The sequence below is a fragment of the Macaca nemestrina genome, chromosome 16 (genome assembly GCF_043159975.1).
Source record: "Macaca nemestrina isolate mMacNem1 chromosome 16, mMacNem.hap1, whole genome shotgun sequence".
Taxonomy (NCBI): Eukaryota; Metazoa; Chordata; class Mammalia; order Primates; family Cercopithecidae; genus Macaca; species Macaca nemestrina.
This window is the reverse complement of record NC_092140.1, coordinates 33,235,386-33,262,704: the sequence shown is the minus strand read 5'-3', so window position 1 is coordinate 33,262,704 and position 27,319 is coordinate 33,235,386. Positions and strand designations below refer to the sequence as shown.

The following is a 27,319-nucleotide window of genomic DNA, read 5'->3' as shown; positions in this document are numbered from 1 at the left end:
AGGGAGCTCTGCGGCGGCCGCGGCAGCAGTAAATGGCGTCATGTGGATCCGAGGCGGAACAGAGCAGTTGTTGTCCCAGAGGATATATCGCATCCGGTCCCAGCTCATTGGCTCCGCGGGGCTACATTCACTCACACTCCAGCGCCCGCCAGCGCTCCGAGCCGCAGGAGGCATTCAAAAGGGCAACCGCGCCGCCCCGCGCGTCCCCAGGCCGGTCCTGCAGCTCGGGCGCCGTCACGCGGGGCGCCCGCGGGGCCGGGCTGGGCACTGCAGGGTCAGTTTATCTAGTTTCAAGGAAACACTGACCTTAAGGTTTCCCCAGAGGCAATGAGGACGAGCCAGAGGCTCGAGCTGACTTAGGGAACTTTCTCCTTGCCACCAGGAAAGGGGAATGAACATTTAAGACTAATCCAGGCCACGCAGTGTTAGCATGAAAAACAAGTTGCAGGTTTTAAGACTTTATCCGGAATCCATTTCAAGTCTACCTCTCCCCTTTTCTGTTCCCCTTCGCGGAGGGGGTGACGGGGGCTGGGGCGGGGGGAGAAGAAGGGGGAGGGGAAGGGGAGCGGGAAGTGAGGTGGGAGGGCTATTGGTTTATTCTTTGTCTACTGGATTAACCCGATTATACACCAGGCACTAGCACAAACCGCCTCCCCCACCTCCGAGCCTTGTACGGGAGGAGCGGAATGCAGATTCGAGTTTCAAGTACCTTCTGCTCTTGCTGGGATTGGCTTTTGATTGTGTCGACTTGTAGTTTTTCCGTTTATTAGAATTTCATTTTTAAGGGGGGTTATCTATGAATGGAGGCTTTTTGAAGAGCTTCCTTACTGTTTTGCTTCATGCAATAGCTAAAGTCTACAGTCTAAGCCCTTTAACTTAATTCATTAATAGACAGAAATATGATTACTCAGGGCGACAGCATGGGCTTCTGAAATGGGAGGGAGGGGGAGGGAAGGGTTGGCTCACTGTTTCCCTGCAGATTTCCTTCTTCCCTTAACTAAAAGTCATCCTTCATTTCCCACTTTTCTTGCCACCTAGAACGTTTCTTAAGATCCTGTTGTCCATGTTGAAGGTGTACTATTCTTTCCCATTAAAAAAAAATAAATAAACATAGAAAATGCATACATATGCACTGTCCTAGCTGCCGTTCCATTACTAAGAAATGTGCCTTCACGTGGGAGCACCAGTGGAAAATTAAAACTCGCGCATACACACGCCTAATACTGCATTCTGTCGAGCGACTTACAGAATGCTTTTACTTCACAGGGAATTACCTGCTTGTACGGTCAAAACTCCCGAATAGCACCTGTGATCTTGCCCCATGCGGGGTGTCCTTGAAAGCAGTGTTAGGAAAACATGGTGCTTCATTCGTCCAGCTTTAACCCAATCCATTCGCAGCTACCCTGGAACTAGCTGCCTTCTTCTGAGCTCTCGCTCTAGAACGTCCCCAGCGCGCTCTCTGCCTCGCTGCGCTCTCACCCTGACTTCTCCATGTTTCTCTAAGGCTCTCCTCTTTCTCTAGGGATTTGGAACCAGAGATGGCAAGGGACGTGGCATGCGTTATTTCCGGGCGCTGGCCTACGTCCCCCGACCCCTAAGATGAGGGTGGACGAGGCTACAAGGGCCTGCTGCCGAGCGTCCCGGGGCTGTGGGCGCAAGACAGCTGGGCCTCTACGGCCACAGCAGGACGCCAGACGCCCGAATCCCTTGAGCCGCCAGTGAACGCAGGCGCCGCTGTGCTCGCAGCCCATCTGGCCACCAGGGGTCGCGCGCCCGGCGCGGGCCTGAGGCGACTTTCTTCTCCGGGACTCGACGCTGACAGGCTGGGTTACCTTCCAAAACGTGTGTGCACTAGGCAGGTTGGTTTAAAATGAATACAAAGCTATTAATATAAACGACACAGAAGATAGCTTTCCCTCCTGTCTGCTCGAGAGGGTCAAAGCCTGGTTGTGCAAGGCTAGGCGGGAACGTGCTGCTGGTGTGCGGCCAGCAAGTCTCGAGCAGAGCAGGTGAAAGCAACGCCATCTCTTCGCCTCTCCAAACTCCTGCACTCGATGGCGGCTTTCTAGGAGACACTTGTGCCTTGCTCGTCTCCCAGCGCTACAGGAACTTTGCGAAGACACATTGTTAGGGATCAAAGCATGCAATGGAATTTAGATCGGGAATTTCCAGCTGTTTAGAGAACCTTATATTTTGGGGAAAATCTAGGAATTTATGTTATCTTCCATGAGCTATAAAGAATCTCAGGTCATCTAGCTCTTCCCCCTCACCCCCTTTCCTCACAATCTCCAGTTTGCTGGCTGGGAAAACGTTTAACCTGTAACTTAAGTTCAAGATAAACACAAGAATCCGTTTGATTCTTTCTAATTTACTCCTTAGTCTTTATATTAATTACTGCAATTGTTACTCTTTCTCAGAGAATGAAGTGTGTAAAGCTACCATGTTGTGCCTCCAAAGTTTACTTAGTGAATTATAATCCAAAAGAGGAACTATGTTTTTGTGTATGTGTGATGCATGCACAATGAAATGCCTACTGCAGCTACTGTAATGTGTCCCCAAACTGATTCTCATGTTACATTCCAAAATTATAACTGCGACTAATTTTGGAAGATACTTTAGAAGTATGATAAACCCAGCACTTTGGAAAGCTGAGGTGAGAGGATCACTTGAACCCAAGAGTGAGAGACCAGCCTGGGCAACATAGGGAGACCCCGTCTCTATAAAAAAAATAAAAAATTAGCCGAGTGTGGTATGGCACATGCCTGTGGTTCCAGCTTTCAGGACGCTGAGGTAGGAGGATCACTTGAGCCTGGGAGTTTGGGGCTACAGCGAGCTGTGGTTGCACCACTGCACTCCAGCCTGGGCAACAGAGTGAGACCCTGTCTCAAAAAAAAAAAAAAAGAAAGAAAAGAAAAGAAAAATTCATTGTAACATTGTTTGTTAGAACAAAAGTTAGAGAATAACCTAACTGTCCATCAATAGGAGATTAATAATACAGTTTTTCTCTGTTAAAAAGAATGAACTAAAATTGCATCTGTCAACATAAGTCTCAAAAAGTAGATTGAGTAAAAAAAAAGTACAATCAGTGTATAGCTAATTACTATGTATGTAAAGGTTAAATACATCAAATCCTACTGTATATTATTTGTGTATAAACATGCACGTGGGAGTGATACACTCAGCTTTAGAACAGTGATTGCCTCTGAGGTGGGAAGGAGGAGACAGGGATGAGGTATGAGGTAGATAGGCACTTCAGCTATATCTCAAACACTTTACTTCTCTCTCTTTTTTTTTCTTTTTTTTTTGAGACATGAGTCTCGCTCTGTTGCCCAGGCTGGAGTGCAGTGGCGCGCCTCGCTGCAAGCTCCGCCTCCTGGGTTCACACCATTCTCCTGCCTCAGCTTCCTGAGTAGCTGGGACTATAGGCGCACGCCACCACGCCCAGCTAAAAAAAAAAAAAAAAAAAAAAAAAGTATGATAGAATGGAAGGCAAAACTTCACACACACACACACACACACAGAGCTTATTTTCAAATGTGTTGTGGAAAGTTCTAGAGAGGCAACCCTGACACATGAACAGGTGTTGCCATTTGCCTAATGCTGGAAAATACAGAATCCATGGAAATCCATGCTGCACCAATAATTCACTTCTAAATTTTTTTCTTTCTTTTTTGAGATGCAGTTTCCCTCTTATTACCCAGGGTGGAGTGCAATGGTGATATCTTGGCTCACTGCAGCCTCAGCCTCCCGGTTTCAAGTGATTCTCCTACCTCAGTCTCCCGAGTAGCGGGGATTACAGGTATCCACCACCACGCCGGGCTGATTTTTTGTAATTTTTTCTTAGTAGAGATGGGGTTTCACCATGTTGGCTAGGCTGGTCTCGAACTCCTGACCTCAGGCAACCCACCCACCTCAGCCTTCCAAAGTGTTGGTATTACAGGCATGAACCATCGCGCTTGGCCCCAAGTTTCTAATACTCACCAAGTAACATACCTTCCTAGTACTTGTTAAATAGGATTCTGGTCACACACTGGGATCTGTCATCTCTGGCTTCATTTTATATTCTATATTCATTTATTTATAATTACTTCATCTTACAACTATAATCTCAACTTTTTCAATGAGACAGTACATCAAATATGTGAATTTGTTTTTCCCAATCTTTGGTTGAAGACAGCAATAGACATGTTTCTTTTCTAGTAGGTGTGTTGCGTGAGTTGAAGTGAGATATTTGTAAGATTGCACTTGCTGGCTGGTGTAAGCTTTGGATTTATGTTGTAGTAACGGGAGAGTGCAGCTTTTAGCAACTGTAGCTTGTTTCTTTCTGGGATTGAGCAAGCCACTTGGCCTTAATAGGTTTAGTCCTAGTACTGATATCTTGAAATGATATCACACATTCGTGAGAAAAAGAAGAATGAATAGCTATTTGGTTAGTTTGTTAGTTCTATTACCAAGGCAGTCTATTTGAAGATGGCACAGAACATAACAGTGCATGCTGCTTCCAGGACTAACAGTTTGGGGCTTTCAACCATTATTTCTCCTAACAGCCCAGTTGAAATAGTAAAATTAGTCTATGCATGGCCTCTTCAGGGACCTTCCTAAGACAAAGGGTTTTGTAATGATGGACCTTTTGTTTTGACAACCATGACTCTAGTCATTTCACTTTTGAATTTCCCAAATTCTGTTGATAATGCCTCTCGGAGGGAATTGCAGGGGGGTGAGGGGGGGGGGTTTAACAATAGATGCAAAGGAATTCAAAATAGACCACTTGAGTTCTTATCTAGATTGCTTGAAGGACTGGAAACAGTTATCTCTGGATCTAACCTTCTTTGGAGATATATTCTCCAAAGAAGTTGTTTTTTCCTCCACCTTCATAACTACGTTTCAAGTTATTACAAATCGTGATACTTTTTAAATCTAAGATAATATCAAATACCCTCCGTCAGCTTGCAGTACCTGAAGGGTAAGTACCTCTTCCATGTAGTCACTAGCATCATGGCTCAGCAGGTGTTATAAAAAGAACCAGCTGGGATCAGGAGGGATTTAGTATGCTTTCAGTAGTAGAGAATTTTAACAAAAATCTCTAGTATATTTTAATACCCATTTTTCATCAATTTATACGGAGTACTTTATGTTCCAGAATTATCCAGAAAAAAGTGCACATGTTCTTTTTTTCCTATAATTGCTCTCCAAATGGCAAATGGATTTATTTATCTTCTGAATTATATACTCACTGTATGGGGAAAAAAAAAAAAGAAACTCAAACAGTTCCTAAACTTATAAAAGCAAAAATCCCAGAAAGAATTCTGTAAGTATATTTGAGACATCATAGTGGCATTTCTGGTTAATATTTGGTGAATATTTACTTTAAAATTCCATATTGCTAGTCATTAGATTCCAGACATCTGGAGGTTTGGGGACAGGTTGCTTTGCTAGAAGAAATAGTGTTGTAATAAGCATGCTCCTTTATATTTGCACATGTGTGTTTTCTTAGGATACATTCATGAAAATAGAATTTGAATCAAATGTGTGCATATTTAAAATTTCTAATAATACTGCTAATATGCTCTCCAAAACATTATTCCAGTTTACTTTTCTAACCCGTCTGTGAGAGTGACTATTTCCCCAAACCCTGACCAATAGCAAGCTTTGTCAGAATTTTAAATCATTGCTTACCTGGTATGTGATGCAGAATATCTAATTGTTCCATTTTTTCTTTGTTTACTTCAGAAGTTGAGCATATTTTCTTATAGTCATTGGACATTTGCTTTTTTTTTTTCTTTTTGTGAATTCAAGTTCATATCCTTTTTCCATGTTCTAATTGAGAGGCTTGTCCTTCATTTATTTATTTTCTGATGTATCCTATTTAAAAATACAAATATTCTCCCATTTTCTATTTATCTTTCAAACCTACTTTCAGTATTTTTCCTTTTATTTTGTGTTTTGCCTTACAAGACATTTTCAACTTGTGTGAAAACTCATGCCTATCAATTTTTTCATTTGTGGTTTCTGGCTGTGTTCAGTTGCTTAAAATAGCTTCTTGTAGCCAAATTATAAAAATATTGGCCCTTCTAGTACATTTATAATTTAACATTATCATTCATACCAACTGGATTCCCGATAATTTTAAATTAGTGCTTAGGTCGGGCGCGGTGGCTCACGCCTGTAATCACAGAACTTTGGGAGGCCAAGGTGGGCGGATCACCTGAGGTCAGGAGTTCAAGACCATCCTGGACAACATGGTAAAGTCCCGTCTCTCCAAAAGAAAAAAAAAAAAAAAACCTGGGCATGATGCCAGGTGCCTGTAATTCCAGCTACTTGGGAGGCTGAGGCGGGAGAATCTCTGGAACCCAGGAGGCAGAGGTGGCAGTGAGCCAAGATCATACCACTGCACCCCAGCCTGGGTGAAAGAGAGACTCTATCTCAAAAATAAATAAATAAATGCTTATCTGGTAGATGAAGCAGAATATCTCGTTGTTTCATGTTTTTCTTTGTTTACTTCAGAAGTTTAGCATATTTTCTTATATTCATTGGACATTTGCATTTTTTTTTTTTTTTTTTTTGAGACAGAGTCTCGCTCTGTCCCCCTGGCTGGAGTGCAGTGGCGCGATCTCGGCTCACTGCAAGCTCCGTCTCCCGGGATCATGCCATTCTCCTGCCTCAGCCTCCTGAGTAGCTGGGACTACAGGCGCCCGCCACCGCGCCCGGCTAATTTTTTGTATTTTTAGTAGAGACGGGGTTTCACCGTGGTCTCTATCTCCTGACCTTGTGATCCGCCCGCCTCCGCCTCCCAAAGTGCTGGGATTACAGGCGTGAGCCACCGCGCCCAGCCTAACATTTGCATTTTTTTTTCTGTGAATCATCCAGAATTTATTTGGTATAAATGATAAAGCCAAGTTGCTTATTGGTATACTCTCAAGGCCAAGCGTGGTGGATGGACAAGTTTGGTTGATGAAAGATAATAAAGGAACATGATTTTATGTGACATTTTGATTCAAAGCATGACAATTCTCACCCCAAATTAATCTATAGTTGCCAGAGCTAACAAAAATGTAGAACAATCAGTTACATTTTTATTACAGCTAAACAACAGTTTCTTAGTATGTCTCATACTGTATTTTATCTGGTAACACAAAATTAAGTGGAATAAAAATCAGTGATATTTGAAATGACAGTCAGAAAGTCATTATAAAATTTACTGATACCTTATGAATTGAGATACTTAGGTTATTCAGAATTTTTTTTTTTTTTAGAAAACTATATTATATCCTAAAGATAACCCACATTCTCACTTCATTATTTCTACAGAGCTATTGTTTTTCAATGTATGATATGTTTCTACACAACCAAATAGAACTTTGAATCAAGGTTTATCCAAGACCTAACATATAGTTAATCACATGCAATAGGGATGTTATTATATTTTTTTCAAATAGCAAGGATTCTTGTTTTGTTAACTATGTTAATGGTTCTCAACCCTGGCCATATATTAGAATTACATGGGGAGATTTAAAAAAATAAGATAACAAGAACCTTCACATAGAGTATGATTTATGTTGATCTAGAAGGGGGCCTTTTATACATTATTCAATCTCCCAGTGCATCAGTTTCTTTACTAGTAAAGTGGGGGATAAAAGAATTTCCTATGTCAGAGCATCACTGTGAGGATTAAATGCTTAATGCGTGTGGTGTTTAGAAGATGTCTGACTTCTAATAACCCTTCAATAAATGAAAATCATTATATTATTACACTTTGAATTCATAATAGGGATTCATAGCTCACCGAAAACAAGAATAGAATGTAGACAAGACATGAAACAAAGTATGGATAGATGATGGTGGGTGCTAGAACAGGCTTATACTTGCTTGCAAGAGCTGAATATGTGCATCTCTTCCCATGTTTTTAGTAATGTCAGGTTCAAAAATTAGCCATGGTGGCCAGGCACAGTGGCTGATGCCTGGAATCCCCAAACTTTGAGAGGCTGAAGCTGGTGGATCATCTGTGGTCAGAAGTTTGAGACCAGCCTTACCAATGTGGTGAAACCTTATCTCTACTAAAAACACAAAAATTAGCCAGGCATGGTGGTGGGTGCCTGTAATCCCATCTACTTGGGAGGCTGAGACAGGAGAATTGCTTGAACCTGGGAGGCAGAGGTTGCAGTGAGCTGAGATCGTGCCATTGCACTCCACCCTGGGTGACAGAGCGAGACACCGTCTCAAAAAAAAGAAAAAAAAAAAAAAAAAAGGAAAAGAAAAGAGAATTAGCCGTGGTCAATGTGTTTACAACGTAGACATCCCCAGATGTTGAAATTTGTTTTTTTAATCCCAGGAAGCCAGTTATTAACATACACCACCAAAGAAGAGGATAGAGGTAGCTGATGGGGAAGTCTAAGAAGATACTAAAGGTTATTACCTTCACTTACTTCACGTTTTGACCTGAGCTTGGACTCAGCCAGTTGTGACATCTGTCATTCATGGAACAATTGCCTGAGCTTCAGGTTCCAGGTTCCAAGAGATAGTGGACAGAAGAGCATGGTGAGGCTTCACTTGGCTTTGAATATAGAATAACCAGGGTGTGCTTGAGCTTTCAATCTATCTTTATCCTAAGACTTGGGGTAAGTTATTTAATCCTTTTCTCAAAAACCTAAGGGTTTTTGTGAGGATATGCTCAGGTGGCACAGCAAGCCACAAGATGACATGGTCTATCTAACATTATTTCAATTTACATATACATATATTTATATATATATACACTTAAAATACAGATGAAATTAAATTAATAAATGATAATAATACAAGCCCACTAAAGGCCTACTTTAGGTTAGTGTTGGAACTCCTCAGCTATCTGTTCACTGGCCTTTGCTTTTGTTGCGTACTTAGATGGAAATGAATGGAAAGTACATGCCTCTGCTTCCCCACTGAACAGAACAGAATGGTTATCAGAATGAAAGGAAATCATGGATGTGGGCCATGGAGTAGTGGCAATAGCTCCTCTGTTTTTAGGAAGGTTTGTTGGGTCTGCTCATGGCTTAGGAATTTAGTGATCAGTAAGCACCCAACCCAGGGTCTGAACTTTGACCAAGGCCTCAGTAGCCCTAAGTGCTCCCTGAGAACGCAAATCCTAATAGACTAAACATGGAAAGAGCCAGAGTCTCATTGCCTGAAAAATTATTTTTGCCAATCTCTACAAAAATCAGCATTTGTTATTGTTCAATTATTGCCTTTATTTGACTTGCTTTAATGCAAGAAACATAGTAAAGATTTTCTACAAATGATTGAAAAATTCTTCACTTACGGAATTACATTTATTTATTTATTTTTTTGAGATGGAGTTTTGCTCTTGTTGCCCAGGCTAGAGTGCAGTGGTGCGATCTCGGCTCACTGCACCCTCTGCCTCCCGGGTTCAAGCGATTCTCTTGCCTCTGCCTCCCAAGTAGCTGGGATTACAGGTATGTGCCACCGTGCCTGGCTAATTTTTTATTTTTAGTAGAGATGGGGTTTCTCCATGTTGGTCAGGCTGGTCCTGAACTCCCAACCTCAGGTGATCCACCCGCCTCTGCCTCCCAAAGTGCTGGGATTACAGGTGTGAGCCACCACACCTGGCCAGAATTAAATTTTTTTAAAGCACCTTGTATCATTCTGCTAATTCACAATAGATTGCAAATATGCAATATTGCTATTTCAATTTTTTTCTATGAATCGTTGAACAAAATCATACATGAAAACTTCAATGTGACTTTTAATTGCTGAATTTAAAAAAAGAAAACACAATTTTACTATTTTTGCAAGAAAGATAAATCACATAAGACTTACCTATACAAATAATTCAACCATAAATTTACCTTTTTGCAAATTTTCTTCTTTGGAAGCAGCAGATATGTAAAATCATTACACATTATGTTCATGCTGTATATACATAAAATGGACTAGAGACCCCAAAAGTAAATTCTTTGGAGATTTGGTTCCAAAGGGGGAAAACAAACTCTCTTTTTCTGAACAGGTGAAAGGTACCAAAAAAGAGTGAAAACCAGTTTTCCCCTTTTTTTTGTTTTTTTATTTTATTTCTTTTGTTTTTGTAGGAGAACCAGCAGTGGAAGAAAAGATCACTTTCTTTGTAGACACTTTATAGGGTTTCGGATTCTGTAAACTCTGGCACATAACTCGACCTCAAAGTTAATGAAATCCTGATAGACTTTCCCTGCCCTCCTTCCTGCTTCCATCCTTCAGATTATCTCACCTTTTAAAAACTCAATTTCTATTTGTATACATGTGATCTTCATGTCATTGGCTTTTTATGCGGGCACTTTTCACCTACATCCTTTCCTTCCCTCATCTGGCAGCCAGTTGGGCTTCTTCCTGCCTTGAATACCAGATTCCCTAGTTTTTCAAGCTCAGTCATTAGCACCCTGTCCCCCTACTAAAATTATGAATGAAAAGCCTTGTTGTTCTTTACAAATAACTCAGGCTGCCTCAGTCAGTCAAATTCGAATGGAAGTGACTGCCAGACAAAGGGCCAGGATGATGGACAGTGCTCACAGCAAGTCATCAATGCCCACAGGAAGTTTTTTAAGCCACAATATAGGTAGAGAGGCTTGGGCGTTCCCGGAGGACAAGCTTACAGAAGGAGGCTGGGAGGTGGGGGGAGGGAGACTTTCTGTGTCTGTTGGGAACTTAGAAAAAACTTCCATGAAGCTCAGAGATAACAATGTACAGAGTCAGTTTTGCCCTAGCAAGAACTTAAAATTCCGGCCATGGAGACATCTACACCTTGCAGTAATTCTGGTTTGCACCGACACACACAGACAAAAGTGAAGGCACCAACCATTTACTTGGTTTTGAATGCTGAACGATGCAAGAGTGGGTTACATTCTTGGAGCTGCACAACTCCCTGCTGAGAAGTTGCATTGTCTTGGGCCCCTCTTTCACAACAGGGGAAAAGGTAATTGACAGCCCGATTGTTTGGCTGGGACCCCTGCTGTTATAAAATCCTAGAAGGCCCCAGTCACACGTTGTCAATAATAGCCGTCGGAGGTGAGGAGTGAAGAAGGGCTGTTCAGGAAACAGTTTGAGCCCTTCAAGTGGACAGGCCTCAGTGACTTCTGCACTCTGGCTGCCACAAGCAGCTCATTCAAAAATAACCTTAAAGTAATAAATCAAACTTGTTTCCTGAACTATACAAGGAACAGCTGGTTATTTTTCCTCATTTTTTTTTTTTTTTTCAAAAGCCAAAAAAAAAAAAAAAAAGAGGGAGATTTTACTACAGGAAACCAAGCATGTCAAAATTTGGCAAAGCAATTTGGATGATTTAACAGTTAAACACTTCTCTTTTTAATGTTATGCTTTCATCAGTCTTTTTTATTTAAGCTTTTCAGTTTTGCATTCTGTTTGCCGCAATTAGTGTCCCTTATCTGTTCACCCCCTACTTTTGAAAGGAAAATGAGTCTAGGATCCTGTCTTTAGAGTATTTTGCTGTGTAATTTCTAATGTACTGGTCAAGTAGCTCAACTTATTTTACAGGCAAAATTTGTTTTCTTCCACAGAGTTGAGCTTGGATTTAGATCTACAGCTCCACGTATTTGTTTCTCCTGAGACCCATATATTTTGGAGTTCTGACGACAAGGCAGTTTTTCTTCAGTCTATTGATTTAGGAACCCTGACCTAGGAGTGCATATGCTGTAACTGAAGTAGTCTGGTGTCTTAAGTAAGAACATTTTGCAATTTTTCTGTCTCTTTGGATCTCTGTCTGTGTCTTACTTTGTGTGCCTCTTTCTCTCTTTAAATATGTTGCACTCTAGATTCTGGAAAAAACTATCTTCTCATTGACTTTACAAATAATTAAAATACAGGCATAAATAAATAATATAAAATAATCTCCTTCACTAATGATTCCCTATGTATCTTTATTTTTATAGATGACTAATGTTTTGAACAGAAACCATTTTAAATGAAATTTTTTTTTATCAAAGTGTGCATCTTAGAGATGAATTTTTCACAACTTTTGGACATCTAAAATTAAGAATGAATGTGTCAGATTTTAATGCACTGTGTCTATTTCCATCAATTTAAATATGATTGAACTGGTAATATTAAAATGAAGTATAAGGTTATGTAAAACATCTCTTTTCACAGGATAGTTTGATCACTATAGAAGTGCTGGTCAGTTTAACAGTAAATGGAAAATTACAAGTTATACTTTGAGATATTGTTGTACATGTATGATTAATTTATTTTTCTCCTTTGATCATCCTTTCATAATAAAATGTTTGTAATGAAATGTATGCTTACAGGAAGATAATAAAATCCAATTTACAGTGGAATTAGGTCATGGTAGGCTTCATTTTCTTTTGTATTTGCAGTAAACAACCATGCCATAATAGCACAAGTAAATCTATCTTTATGCTATATGGTTAGACTAACACACTTGGTATACTTACAGTATCTTGGCTGATACAACTGTGAATCCATATGGGTGTGGCTTCCATATAAATGTTTCTTCCATATATGGTTGATATTCATACTGAACCTGTTTTGATACAATTTTTCTTCACTTTCAGCATTTTCAGCTTCAAACATGTGTTACGTGACTAGATGGAATTCCTTGAGAACTGTATTAACATGTTTCAAAGAGTTGAATTAACAGGTTAGTACCATGTCAGAAAAGAGTGTTGCTTGAAAAGCTGCACGGTAGTTATACAGACAGTTCACAATTATAAAATTCATAATTTATAAGTGAATTACACACAGAAAATATCATCTTTAAAGTAAATATTCAGTTCTATAGATGATTCATTTCTTTCTCATTAAGTCTCAGCCTTTTGTGGTGCTAAAGGATACTCAGGAATTGATGAACTAAGTGGACCCTCCTGCAGCCTCCCCTACTCCCTCCCTTGGCTTCTGTGGACTCTGGGCATTAGTAGGGACGAGATAGTGAGTGTAGACTGAAAGTGCTCTGTACAGACTTGCTTTCTGGCCTCCTGTTCAGCTGCCAGTCTCACAGCTTGCCCTGAGAATGGACTTCCTGTGCTGTCATTTACACTCAGTATCACACTAAGGGCTCTTTGTCACTCAGCCTTTGAGACAGAAGGGGGCGAGATAACAAATCTAGACTGCTTGTGTTGACTTTGTGGATAAAGTAAAGGGCTGGAGTCAAGAACTCTGGGTCTTATCCTAACTCTGCAACTGCCTTTCCTGTGACATTAAGTCAGCTTTTGACCTCTCCATTCCTCAGTTTTCCTCATCTATGAAATGAGGATCCCTATACTGTGTTCTCTTATTTTATCACAAATATGTGGTTTTGGAAAGAGTTTCTAAATGCTTAAAGCCCTTAGTAAAAGTTTTTTTTTTTTTTTTTTAACAAGCAGATGAAATGACCTTTTTCTGCTTTGGAGAGATGGGATGGATACTGCAGTTGATTAATTACTCCCTACTCCCAGAAATACTTCTCTTTAGAACCCTGTAAGTAGGGCCTTTCCCGTCTACCCTTGTAAGTTTTTTCTCATTATTTCCTTTTGCGTCCTGTCTCTTCCCTCTGCAATATTTCCTTCCTTTCTGTGTGGGAAACGATAGCCCCATGCTATGGGATCAGGGTACGTAGAAGTTGGTAAAGATGAAGTATACTTCTAAAAGGCTGTGTTCTGAAAGTGCATCTGCAGAGACGTGGAGGAAAATAAGGAGAGCATGCTGAGTGACAGGAATGGATGGGGATACGCAGTAAAGGCCATGGAAGCCTCGGCGAATTTATTGGCTTCAGAAACGTAAATCCACAAAAACAGCTACCACCTGGCTAGATGGGTCTCTGGGTCCTGGGCTCACTAATTTAGAAGGATCTTTTTGTAAAGAATGATGTTGGACAGGGTCAGAACCTATAGTGAAATTCAGGGATTCTGTCTATGGAGTGGGATGAAGTGTCTCCTCCACTGGTATCTGTGGTTATATTCTTTTGCTTATTTAATTCAATTACGTGAATAAATGGAATGGAAAGGGATTTGCTCTACTTCAGTTAGAATTTGTAAAACATTGTGAGGGTTTTTTGTTTGTTTGTTTGTTTTTCTGAGACGGAGTTTCGCTCTTGTTGTCCAGGCTGGAGTGCAAAGGCACGATCTCAGCTCACCTGCAACCTCCGCTTCCTGGGTTCAAATGATTCTCCTGCCTCAGCCTCCCGAGTAGCTGGGATTACAGGTGTGAGCCACCGTGCCCAGCCAGTATTGTGAGTTTTGAAGAATGCATTTTAATATATTTCACTTTTTAAAGCTCCTGAGTGGTTTTGTTGCTAATTTTTTTGTTTTATTTTGTGAGGAGATTGGTAACATAAATTGCAAACAGAAATTAATTCACCTAGTTTTCCTCATCACAGTTTAAGACAGATATTTGTATTCTGGTTTGCTTATTTGTTTTTCCAGGTCCACACATTCACTCGTACGTGTTTAGATTTTTCATTTGGAAGGCAGTGATATAATTTCAGGCCTATATGTTTTGACACTCTGTTCACACATGGTTGTTATATGGCCTGACATTGTGTTTACTTCACATTTCCTAATTTTCCACTGTATATCTGAGGATATTTCATGCTATTTTGTTACCTAAAGAGAGGCTACTCCTACATGGGAAGACATATATACATATATGTAGGAGTACACATATGTGTGCATGTGTGTATATTTATGTGTCTCTCCATGTAGCAGTACACATATATATGTGTATATATAATTTGTTTTTATGAGAAGGATGTGAAAAGATACACAAGTCTGTTTATAATACAGATCTGAAGGAAAGATAGGAAAATATTGATTAAAAAAAATTTTCCCCTGATTTGTTTCACTTCGTACAGCAAACAGGTATTACTTTCTTAATTAAAAGCATCAATAAATAAAATGTTTCAATACTGATTAATTAAAATCAGTTAAAGGGGAAATTTAACAGTGGCAAATAATATTTGTATTTTATAAGGGTTTTACCAGTCTTAACAAAGTATCTAGATATCCACTAAAAGACAATTCCTTTTGTTTTTCAGAGCACACATTTAAAAAAAAAAAAAAAAAAAAAAAAACCACAATGATTGGTGCTCCCTCTGCTGGTTTCCCTGCAACAGTTAGTTGGCTGGTTTGGGAGGATGAAAAGACAGTGAGGAAAATTCTGTTACTTTTGGTCTTTAAACACCATTTGTATAAACAAGTTTTATCCTTGATTGGTAGCAAATGTCAATGTTGTTTCTAAAAATTTATTCTTTTTGAAAATTTAATACTGATTCTGAAGTTGGGCTAGATAATTATAATCCTTTTAAAATTAATTCCTCCTTTCTTGTATCATGAAGTAGGACGCAAAACATAACGATTCTTATTTATTGGGATTTTCTTGGGTGAGAGTTAACCTTATATAACTAACTGTCAGTAACTTGACCTAGCAGTAGTAAAGTTGGCTGTTTGAACACCAAGCTGACACTCTAGTAAGCAAAAGAGAGGTTTGGCATGACATTATCACTGGAGAATTACATTTTGTAATTAAACACTTTGCTGTATCATTATTTTAGCCTACATCATCCTGTATGAAAGATATTTGGAAATTGCATAGTTGATTTAATTTATCTTGATATCCAAACTATAATTAAAGATTCTTAGAATTCTTTGGATTCATCAATTTGCTCTCTGGGAATTTGTACTTTCATTAATCAGAGTATGTTGATCCATATACAGTGTTCATTTAACTAATACTTGTATTAAATCACTTCTAAATGCTTATTATACCCTGTATTATAGTATTATATTCTGAGTCTTAAAGGTGCTTAATGTGAAGATTCTCTCTCTACATATTCAACTCTTACTAACTTTTGGCTTTAGGTAGAAATTAGTTAATGTATTATATGATAAAATAGGAAACTATTTCACTATGGATATTGGTATTCAGTAGGGAGCTTTGGAGACTCTATGAGCTTTTTCAGGAAGCGTTTTTAATAGTAGGTTTTAGGGAGAGTTTTTGTAGTAAGATAAAGTAGATGAGAAAGTGTTGCCTCTAAAAAATCAACAAGCTGGGAATGGGGTGCAGAATGAGGAGAACCCTAAGCAATAGGCAACAAGGAGTAAAATGAAGGAGGTGTCATTCATTGGGAAAGAAAAGGAACCGTATGTCCTCTACTGAGAGCTGCTATCTTCTTAAAAGCCATTTTTGTGAAGGCTGCTTGTTGAATGGTAAAACAGAAAGCAAAGTAGATGGTCAGATCTCCTAAATCAGCCTTACTCATCACTGGTGTGCAAAATACCATCATCAGATCATTTTAACGCTCTGGAAAATACCACAGAGAGGTTTAGTAAGTGACAATTAATATCAGGGAGAAGCAGTTTCTTTTCTTTTCTTTTTTTTTTTTTTGAGACGGAGTCTCACTGTGTCGCCCAGGCTGGAGTGCAGCTCCACCTCCCGGGTTCACGCCACTCTCCCGCCTCAGCCTCCGAGTAGCTGGGACTACAGGCGCCCGCCACCACGCCCGGCTAGTTTTTTGTATTTTTAGTAGAGACGGGGTTTCACCACGTTAGCCAGGATGGTCTCGATCTCCTGACCTCGTGATCCACCTGCCTCGGCCTCCCAAAGTGCTGGGATTACAGGCTTGAGCCACCGCACCCGGCCGAAGCAGTTTCTAATAAGGAGATCCAGCCATTGCTGCTGGAGTTTAGATGTGGAATTTCTAAGCTCTGGAAAGTGTAGAGGCAGAAATGAGGTGATTACTTTCCTCTCCATCATATGGATTATGGCTAACACCCCTGTAACAAAGAAAGGTTATCAAGAGAAAGGAATAATAAATTTATTTAAGCATAGTTTCATATGATATGGGAGGCTTCAGAATGAAGACCCAAAGATGCAGGGAAAACTTCCATTTTATGCTTATGTTCAATAAAGTATGGATAGCCATATAAAATATGATTGGACAAAAAGGATAAAATCTAATGCTCTAATGCTAATAGGCAGAGTCAGGAAACTCAGCAAAGCCTGTCCAGATTTTTCTTGGCCTTTCTATGTAGCATTATTTTGTTGACAAAAAAAGCCTAACTCTGTAAGATATTTGAAGAGGTTTATTCTGAGCCAAATATGAGTGGCAGGGCCTGTGAAACAGCCTCAGGAGGCCCTGAGAACATGCGCCTAAGAGGATTGTGTTACAGCTTGGTTTAATAGATTTTAGGGAGACAGAAGTTATAGGTATGTAAGGTATACACTGGTTTGGGCCAGAAAGGTGGGACATCTCAAAGTGAGGGGGCAAGATGGGGAAGGGGAGCTTCTGGGTCATAGATGGATTCAAAGATTTTCTGATTGACAATTGATTGAAATAATTAAGCTTGGTTTGGTGTGGTGGTTCACACCTGTAATCCCAGCACTTCAGGAGGTCAAGGAAGGTGGATTGCTTGAGCTCATGAGTTCAAGGCCAGCCTGGGCAACATGGCAAAAACCTGTCTCTACTAAAAATACAAACATTAGCTGGGTGTGGTGGCACATGCCTGTAATCCCAGCTACTTGGGAGGCTGAGATGGGAGTATTGCTGGAGCCTGGGAAGTCAAGGCTGCAGTGAGTTGTGATTGCACCACTGCACTCCAGCCTGGGTGACAGGGTGAGACCCTATCTCAAAAACAAAACAAAACAAAAATACTGATAATAATTAAGCTTTGCCTGATGACTTGAAGTCAGCATAAAGAAATGCTTGAGTTAAGATAAGGAGGGTTGTAGAAATCAAGGTTCTTATTTTGTAGGTGAAGCATCTAAATAATAGGCTTCAGAGAGAATAGATGTAAATGTCTCTTATGGGACATAAAAGATGCCAGACTCTTAGTTAAATCTCTCCTGGGTCAGGAAAAGACATGGAAAGGGAAGGGGATTATTTACTGAACGTAGATTTTCTCCACAAGAGACAACTTTGCAGGGCCATCTGAAAATATTTCAAAGACATATATTTTGGGGTAAAATACTTTGATTTTTTGGGGGGCCTGTTATTTGTCATGTGATACTATAAGAGGGTCAGGTTGAATTTGCTGTCTTACTGCTACAAAGAATCTGTTTTTTCAGCCTTATGATCTCCCCTCCCTCCCTCCCTCCCTCCCTCCCTCCCTCCCTCCCTTCCTTCCTTCCTTCCTTCCTTCCTTCCTTCCTTCCTTCCTTCCTTCCTTCCTTCCTTTCTTCCTTTCTTCTTTTCTTTCTTTCTTTTTTTTTTAGATGGAGTCTTGCTCTGTTGCCCAGGCTGGAGTGCAGTGGTGTGATCTCAGCTCACTGCAAACTCTGTCTCCTGGGTTCAAGCGATTCTCCTACCTCAGCCTTCTGAGTAGCTGGGATTACAGGTATCCACCATCATTCTCAGTTAATTTTTGTATTTTTGTAGAGACGGGGTTTTACCATGTTGGCCAGGCCGGTCTTGAACTCCTGACCTCAGGTGATCTGCCTGCCTCGGCCTCCCAAAGTGCTGAGATTACAGGCATGAGCCACCGCGCCATCATGCCTGGTGAATTTTTGTATTTTTGTAGAGACGGGGTTTTATCATGTTGGCCAGGCTGGTCTTGAACTCCTGACCTCAGGTGATCTGCCTACCTCGGCCTCCCACAGTGCTGAGATTACAGGCATAAGCCACCATGCCTGGCCTATGATCTCTATTTCAGTGTTAATGCTGGTCAGTGGTGTCTTAACTCCAAAGAGAACACAGTATAACAAGGCAGGTCAGACCCCACTTCTTGTCATGGCCTGAACTAGTTCTTCAGGTTTCTTTCAGCTCACCTTGGCATAGAGCGGGGTCTATTCTGCCAGTTGAGAGGCTTAGGATTTTAATTTTTGCTAACACATTCTTTTGGGATATGGAGCAGGACCCCTCTGGAATGAGGGTCTAACTTCTTTATGGCCAGGTATTACACACAAAGATGGGGGAAGAATAGAGTTGTATTTTTATTTTTATTTATTTATTTATTTATTTATTTATTTATTTATTTATTTATTTTTTGAGACGGAGTCTCGCTCTGTCGCCGGGGCTGGAGTGCAGTGGCCGAATCTCAGCTCACTGCAAGCTCCGCCTCCCGGGTTCACGCCATTCTCCTGCCTCAGCCTCCGGAGTAGCTGGGACTACAGGCGCCCGCCACCTCGCCCAGCTAGTTTTTTGTATGTTTTAGTAGAGACAGGGTTTCACCGTGTTAGCCAGGATGGTCTTGATCCCCTGACCTCGTGATCCGCCCGTCTCGGCCTCCCAAAGTGCTGGGATTGCAGGCTTGAGCCACCGCGCCCGGCTAGAGTTGTATTTTTAGTCTTTAGGACTGGCTTTAGAGAAAAAGGTTCTAATTTCTATGGCTTGTCTCAGCGAGAATGAGGGGCAAGAGACAGGAGAGCAGAAGGTTGGAGAGAAACTTTGCTTTGCAAGCCTTCACTTTGGAGTTTCATTTCCTGAACCCCAACATTTCTCATTCTGAAACTTCCTCAAGAAGTTTCACAGTCCAAAAATCGATTGATGGATTGTCTCATAAGCCATTGAATCAGTCTCTCAGTCTTGAGAATAGGCCAGTCTAGCTAAACAGTTAACAGTTGTGTCTCATTTCAGGCAATGGTGTTGCAGATGGGCTTCCATGAAAGTCGAGTATCACTTCCTGAGCCCCAACAAAGGACTTTAGAGAGTGCTGGGTGTGGATGTTGTGGAGGGGTTGGACTGAGGGGGCACAAATTCTTGGATTCCAGTGCTAGAGGACCTGGAGTCAACAGGGAGTGAATCACAGCGAAAACAAGACTCAATTTCTATGGCTGGGCTCTGAGGTCAGTAGGACTAATGGTAGGATCCCTGCTCTGGAAAGTAGGATGTGAGTGGCTATGGATAAGGCTGATTTGATACTAGCCCCAATATACTGCTACATTCCTTCATCTTGAGACTGAAGGGGGGTTGCACACATGAATGCATGTTCAGTTTAGGACCTAGAAGCACACAGATAACTGCACCAAAGGGAGGAATTTTAGGAGATATTATTGGATGAGAGGTCATGCCCCTTGCTTCACAAAGCATGATGTATGGGCTAATGCTTACTTAGCCTGCTCATAAAGTCATTCTGCATTAGAGGTTAGAGACTAAAGGTACCAGAACACGCATTCTTCAAACAACTTTTATATTTGCTATAAGGACCACATAATTGTTCTCTAACTTTTCATATATTTGTTTTCAGTTTTTTCTCTTCAGATGATATATTTCAAGTTTGTTCAATGCAGAAACGTTTTTTCAGAGCTTTTGCATTTCCCCAAGTACCTAACTTAAATTTTTACCTAGATTATTCTAAATGACAGAGCTGTTGAAGTTTTTGTTTTGTTTGTTTTTTTTTTTTTTTTTTTTGAGACGGAGTCTCGCTCTGTCACCCAGGCTGGAGTGCAGTGGCCGGATCTCAGCTCACTGCAAGCTCCGCCTCCCGGGTTCACGCCATTCTCCTGCCTCAGCCTCCCGAGTAGCTGGGACTACAGGCGCCCGCCACCTCGCTTGGCTAGTTTTTTGTATTTTTTAGTAGAGACGGGGTTTCACCGTGTTAACCAGGATGGTCTCGATCTCCTGACCTCGTGATCCGCCCGTCTCGGCCTCCCAAAGTGCTGGGATTACAGGCTTGAGCCACCGCGCCCGGCCTGTTTTGTTTGTTTGTTTTCAATGATGTTTCATAGAGCTGCAGGGAATCCACTGAGTTACTGCAGGAGGATGTGAGAGGGGAAAGATCTTTGATTTTACATATTTGGCCTTTGTATAGTTTTTCCCTTGAAGAAAGAATTGTCCTAAAAATTTCAGAAAACTGTAAGTGGATTTTGCTCATAATCCAGCTGATACTTGAAAACAATTGAACATAGGGAACTTTTCATTTAAGGTGTATATATATATATTTTTAAGGCAGAGTCTTACTCTGTCACCCAGGCTGCAGTGCAGTGGTGTGATCTCAGTTCACTGCAACCTATGCCTCCTGGGTTCAAGAGATTCTCCTGCCTCAGCCTCCCGAGTAGCTGGGATTACAGGCTTGTGCCACCACACCTGGCTAATTTTTGTATTTTTTGTAGAGATGGGGTTTCACCCTGTTGGCCAGGTCTCGAACTCCTGACCTCAAGTGATCTGCCCGCCTCGGACTCCCAAAGTGTTGAGATTCCAGGCGTGAGCCACCGTGCCTGGCCTGAAGGCCTGTATTTCTAAGATAGCTTTGTTATGAGCTGATTTCTTCTTTTTCTGAATTGGTTTCTTTATGAATAAATTCTTTTTCCCCTCAAAGTAATAGAGGCCTTTTATTGCATCATTAAAATATCACAAATATTTCTTAGGAATCATCTGGCATCTTGTTTCTATAGCTGGACAACTCTTAGCTCTTATTGCTCAACCTGCTGAACAACTGTTCCTTTTTCAGAGACATAGATACCGTCCCCAAATTTTCTCATATCGTTTTTTTTTTTTTTTTGAGACAGAGTCTCACTCTGTTGCCCAAGGACATGACCTCTGCTTACTGCTACCTCCGCCTACCGGGTGCAAGTGATTCTCCTGCCTCAGCCTCCCAAGTAGATGGGTCTACAGGTGTACACCACCATGACTGGCTGATGTTTGTATTTTTAGTAGAGACGGGGTTTCACCTTATTGGCCAGGCTGGTCTCTAACTCCTGACCTCAGGTGATCCGCCCACCTTGGCCTTCCAAAGTGTTGGGATTACAGGTGTGAACCACTACGCTCGGCCTCATATTGTTGTTTTTAATTGTTGTGGTTTGCTAAATCAAAGCAACTGAATTTGAAATAAGCTCAATGTCATTACCTTCAAGGATTAATGTATCTTTCTGGGCTTGAGATTCTAATCAAGTAACACTTGGCTTCATCCAAACCCTGAATCTGTATTTCTCACTCCAGGAATTTCAGATTTCAACAAGAGACCCATTCTCCTGGATAATGACACTGATAGGGAAGTGAGCCTACACAGACTTTATCTTAGAATAAAAGCCAGTGCAACACCCTGGATCACGTTCTGTACATGACCTCAAATAGTGTAAACAATAGCCAGTTCCTCTCCATTTCTCCAGCATTTGTTAACCCCTCCCCTCCTCTTTTTCTTTCCAACGAGACTGAGTTGTACATTGATGTGGTTGAAGTCCCTCCACAGGTTTTTCTGACACCCTTCACAATGGCTGTGTGTGTCCCTTCAGAGTGACGTCGGGAATGTTGACAGCCTGGCTGCAGAGAGTGGTCTCGATTCTTGCAATAGATGCAGCAAAGAATTATGAATAAATTCTTTATGAATTTATAGTCATGTATGAAACAACTAAAAATTAATTGTTTTTTTTTTCTTATTTTGTTGATGATACTTATTTATTTATTTATTTTTTTGAGATCGAGTTTTACTCTTTTTGCCCAGGCTGGAATGCAGTGGCACGATCTCAGCTCACTGCAACCTCCGCCTCCTGGGTTCAAGCAATTCTCCTGCCTCAACCTCCCGAGTATCTGGGATTACAGGCATGCGCCACCACGTCTGGCTAATTTTGTATTTTTTAGTAGAGACAGGGTTTCTCCATGTTGGCCAGGCTGGTCTCAAACTCCTGACCTCAGGTGATCCACCTGCCTCGACCTCCCAAAGTGTTGGAATTACAGGCCTGAGCCACCGTGCCTGGCCTTTCTTTTTCTTTCTTTTTTTTTTTTTTTGAGACACAGTCTTGCTCTGTTGCCAAGGCTGAAGTGTAGTGGCGTGCTATCAGCTCACTATGAGCTCCGCCTCCCGGATTCAAGGAATTCTGTCTCAGCCTCCTGAGTAGCTATGACTACAGCTGCACGCCACCATACCTGGCTAGATTTTTTTTTTTTTTTTGTACAAAAAACAGAGTTTCACCACGTTGGCCAGGATGGTGTCGATCCCCTGACCTTGTGATCCACCCGCCTTGGCCTCCCAAAATGCTAGGATTACGGGAGTGAGCCACTGGGCCCGGTCACTGATAGCTATTTTTAAAACTACTCTTTACATTGTTAGAAGAACTATTCTTTGAAAGAGTACTCATATGTTCTTAAGACTCTAGGAAATGCAGTTTGGAAAGGGAAAACTTTTATCCACATTCCCTAGGAGATCCACATGGAATAAGTTATGTGTTTAGATGGATGCGTGTGTCCCTCACCCTTGTACCACATGAAATCTGACACTAAGCAATGCATTCATCTAAATAAGGACAGGAAGCATATAAGATCTGTTGGAATTACTTCAAGCCTCACAGCTATCTTTTAGTTTTATTCATATTACTTGAGAAAAAAATGTGGACATTCTTTCTTGACCTCCATACCCTTCTGGTCAGAAGGATAGAGATCCTCCAGATCTACACTATTAATATAGTAGCGACCAGGCGCAGTGGCTCACGCCTGTATTTCCAGCATTTTGGGAGGCTGAAGTGGGAGGACTGTTTGGAGCCAAGAGTTTGAGACCAGCCTGGGCAACATAGCAATACTCCAACTCTACAAAAAAATGAAAAAATAAGCCGTGTGTGGTGGTGCGTGCCTGTAGTTCCAGCTCCTCAGGAGGCTGAAGTGGGAGGACTATTTGAGCCCACGGTGGTTGAGGCTGCAGTGAGCTGTGATTGCGCCACTGCCCTCCAACCCTGGTAGTAGAGCCAGACTCTATCTAAAATAAAACCAAAACCAAAACCAAGATATAGTAGCTATTATGCACATGGGGCTAGTAAGCACTTGAAATGTGCTGAAATATATACTGTGTTTCAAAGACTTAGTGCAAGGCCAGATGTGATGTCATACCTGTAATCTCAGCATTTTGGGAGGCTGAGGTGGGAGGATCACTTGAGCTTAGGAGTTCAAGGCTGCAGTAAGCTGTGATTCTGCCATTGCACTCTAGCCTGGGCAACAGAGCAAGACTCTGTCTCAAAAACAAAAACAAAAACAAAAAAAGGAAAAAAAAGTCAAAGCCTTGGTACAAAGAGAAAGAAAAAAAAAGAATGTGAAATATCTAATTAACTCTTAAAATACTGATGATATGCTGAAATGATATTGTTTGGATTAAATAAAATGCTAGTAAAGTTATTTTCACCTGTTTCTTTTTATTTTTTCACTATTCATAAATTTTTAGTTACTCACATGGCTTACGTTATATTTCTGTTGGACAGAGCTTCCCTAGGCCAACAGTTCTTAATCTTTCTTGATTAAATTTCTTTGAGTATAGGATAAAAGCTCTATAAATCATAAATACTGATAGATACTGTCAGTTCTGCTATACCCAGTATGTGTTCTTAAGATGTGTACTGTGCAATATCGTACAATAGAAACCACAGGACTGGAATTAGGGGAAAACATTCAAAATTTTGTAATTGATACATAAAGGGATAGGAACTTAATAAAAACAGTAGCACGGTAAATGGTGAAGATCCATATCAATGCTGTAATAAATGTAGCCCTTGAAAAGTATTTCATTTGTTTGTGGAATGGACATTTGCTACAACTGCTCTCAGACAGACACATGCCTTCCCTGTTTCCACACCCGCAGCCCTGTGTACAAGAGGAGATAGAAAAAGAATGAGGAAAAGGAGCAAAACAATGGAGAACACAGAGGAAAATGCAAAATAGGCTGAGAGGAAAGAAGGGAAAATTAAGGAGAGGGCAGGTGGCCACATGGCTGGTGTGCAGGATTGCAGCTTGCGAGTTATTGGAAAGTAAGGTGTACCTGCAGACATAGGAGGGTGTAGTCGCTCATTGTCCTTGTGCGGTGTGCGCATGTGAGGATTCCTGCATAGTTCAATTGGGCGCAGTTTTCCGTGTTGGCCTAGTGATGAGATTGGCAGATAAAACTGGCATAAGCAAATGTGAAGTAGCATTGTGCTAAAAGCTTTCCTAATATATCAGTCACATTGGACGAGATTTTCCAAACAAGCATTATAGCAGAACTGACTGTAGATACGTACACATATCACAGTAGATTCCTGCACAGCCCACACTGGCAACCTCCAGACTAGGGTGTCCGAGAAGGCCAAGCATTAGGCATCGATACTGGAATGCCAGCCTTAGATATGTTCAAGGCCTTGTAGCAATTTGTGGAGGCCATGTTGCTATATGTGATGGGGGTGGGATTTATGGCACTGGAAAGATTTGTTGATTTTGGGGGCAGAGAAGGTGAATTCATGTAGTGACCAACTGGGAATGACCCAGCTACACGCTCTTTCTAATCTGTGCCAAAGCTGTACAGAAAAAACTTATTTGTGAAGAGGACTGCCAAATTTGTTCCCAGTGACAGTAAATGAATACTTGGTGAGTAGGGAAATTCCAGTAGGTAACAGAGAAAATGGGCAGGTTCTGTCCTAATTTCCTGCTCCTACTTGTTCTGGGATTTAGTTGCAGTTCATAGCATCTGGTTCCTGTGCATTCACAGAAATAGGCCCAAGTACCTGTCAAAAGGAAATGAATTGAGAGAATCTTCAAGTCATTCAGAACAGTGAAGTAACTGAAAATTAAACCATTGAAGTTGATTGCCTATTAAACATGATAATGATAAGCTAACATTTATTAGACTTTTGGGATACACTAGGAACTACACTATGAGATTTTTGTGAACTATTTTATGTAAAGTTCCTGATATTTTGAGGTAGATTTTATTATTATCTCTTTTTATAGATATAAGTAACTCAGCCAACATCACATAGGTATCAAGGAGCAGAGCTGGGACTTGAACTCGGGAAGTCTAACTCAGGGTTTGCATGGGAACCACGGAACTCTTCGGTTTTATGAGTAGTATTACTGAGGCCTTTCATAGTCTACTGTGTACATATTCCCACTCTTGTTAAGTGTGTATAATGAAATTCTGTTACTTATATTATTTTTTTAAACAGGAGAAAAACACCAAAAATAAATAAATAAATAAATAAATAAATAAATAAATAAATAAATAAATGGATTTAAACAATGAAGGCTACCAAAAATGTTTTTATTGTTGTTTTTGAGATAGGATCTCACTCTCTTGCCCAGAGTGAAGTGAAGGCTGGAGTGAAGTGGCTCGATCACGGCTCTCTGCATTTTTGACCTCCCAGGCACAAGCAGTCCTCCTGCCTTAGCCTCCCAAGTAGCTGGGACACTACAGGCATATACCACCAGGCCTGACTAATATTTTAATCTTCCTGGAGACAGGGTCTCACTATGTTACTTAGATTGGTTTCAAACTTCTGGACTCAAGCAATTCTCCCGCCTCAGCCTCCCAAAGTTCTGGGGTTAGAGGCATGAGCCACCATACCCAGCCCCCAAAATGATTTTAAAGAATGGAAATCAACTTTGAAAGTCTACATCCAGTATTTTATAATGGATGTATTTCCACAGCATGACTTGAAAATGTACCTACTTTATACATGTGTGAAAGTTGCTTTCTACTCGTGTGTAGACTCTTAAGGGAGCTCCCTTTACTATCAAATGTGTGTATTATTACCACCCTTAAATTTCAGTAACTGCTGGTCATATAATCAATTTTAAGTTGATGTTCAGTTTTATAGAATAAATGTTTAATAGGCCGGGCGCGGTGGCTCAAGCCTGTAATCCCAGCACTTTGGGAGGCCGAGGCGGGCGGATCACAAGGTCAGGAGATCGAGACCACAGTGAAACCCCGTCTCTACTAAAAATACAAAAAATTAGCCGGGCGCGGTGGCGGGCGCCTGTAGTCCTAGCTACTCAGGAGGCTGAGGCAGGAGAATGGCGTGAACCCAGGAGGCGGAGCTTGCAGTGAGCCGAGATCGCGCCACTGCACTCCAGCCTGGGCAACAGCGTGAGACTCCGTCTCAAAAAAAAAAAAAAAAAAAAAAAGAATAAATGTTTAATATTAGACTACTAAAATATTGACAAGTGCCATTCATTATTTTTCAGGAATGAGTATAATACTAATTGTTTCACATGTCCAGTTAAATCTGTTTATGTGATGAAAGAGAATGCTATGCTGCACCAAATGTAACACATTGTTCTAAAACCCTGTGGTATATTTGTCAAAACTATTTTCCAGTTTATTATCTTTGCTCTAGAGTCTAATTTATAACTAGTATATGTAGTAAGGTATCTTATATTTAAGATATATCTATTATTAAATGAAAATATTTTTCATCAAGTGGTTATAGGTCATAGCTCATTTTATTTCCTTTGTTTTATAAATCTATTATTTTTCCAGTTACTTTTCCAGTTACTTGGTTCTCATGAGTAGATTTGAAATGGGAGATCTTGGCCGGGTGCAGTGGCTCACACCTGTAATCCCAGCACTTTGGGAGGCCGAGGCGGGCGGATCAGGAAGTCAGGAGTATGAGACCACCCTAACTAACACAGTGAAACCCCATCTCTACTAAAAATACAAAAATTAGCTGGGCATGGTGGCCT

General features: G+C 40.9%; 1 long non-coding RNA gene across 1 annotated transcript in view; it reads left to right on the top strand.

Moving 5' to 3' along the window:
• The first annotated feature begins 11,254 nt into the window (after positions 1-11,254).
• Positions 11,255-27,319, top strand: part of LOC105481693 (uncharacterized) — a 722,106-nt gene continuing 706,041 nt past the window's right edge. The window contains exons 1-4 of the long non-coding RNA XR_011614711.1: positions 11,255-11,701; positions 12,555-12,640; positions 13,362-13,455; positions 14,080-14,206. This is a non-coding gene — a long non-coding RNA (uncharacterized lncRNA). The remainder of the gene's footprint in view (positions 11,702-12,554; positions 12,641-13,361; positions 13,456-14,079; positions 14,207-27,319) is intronic.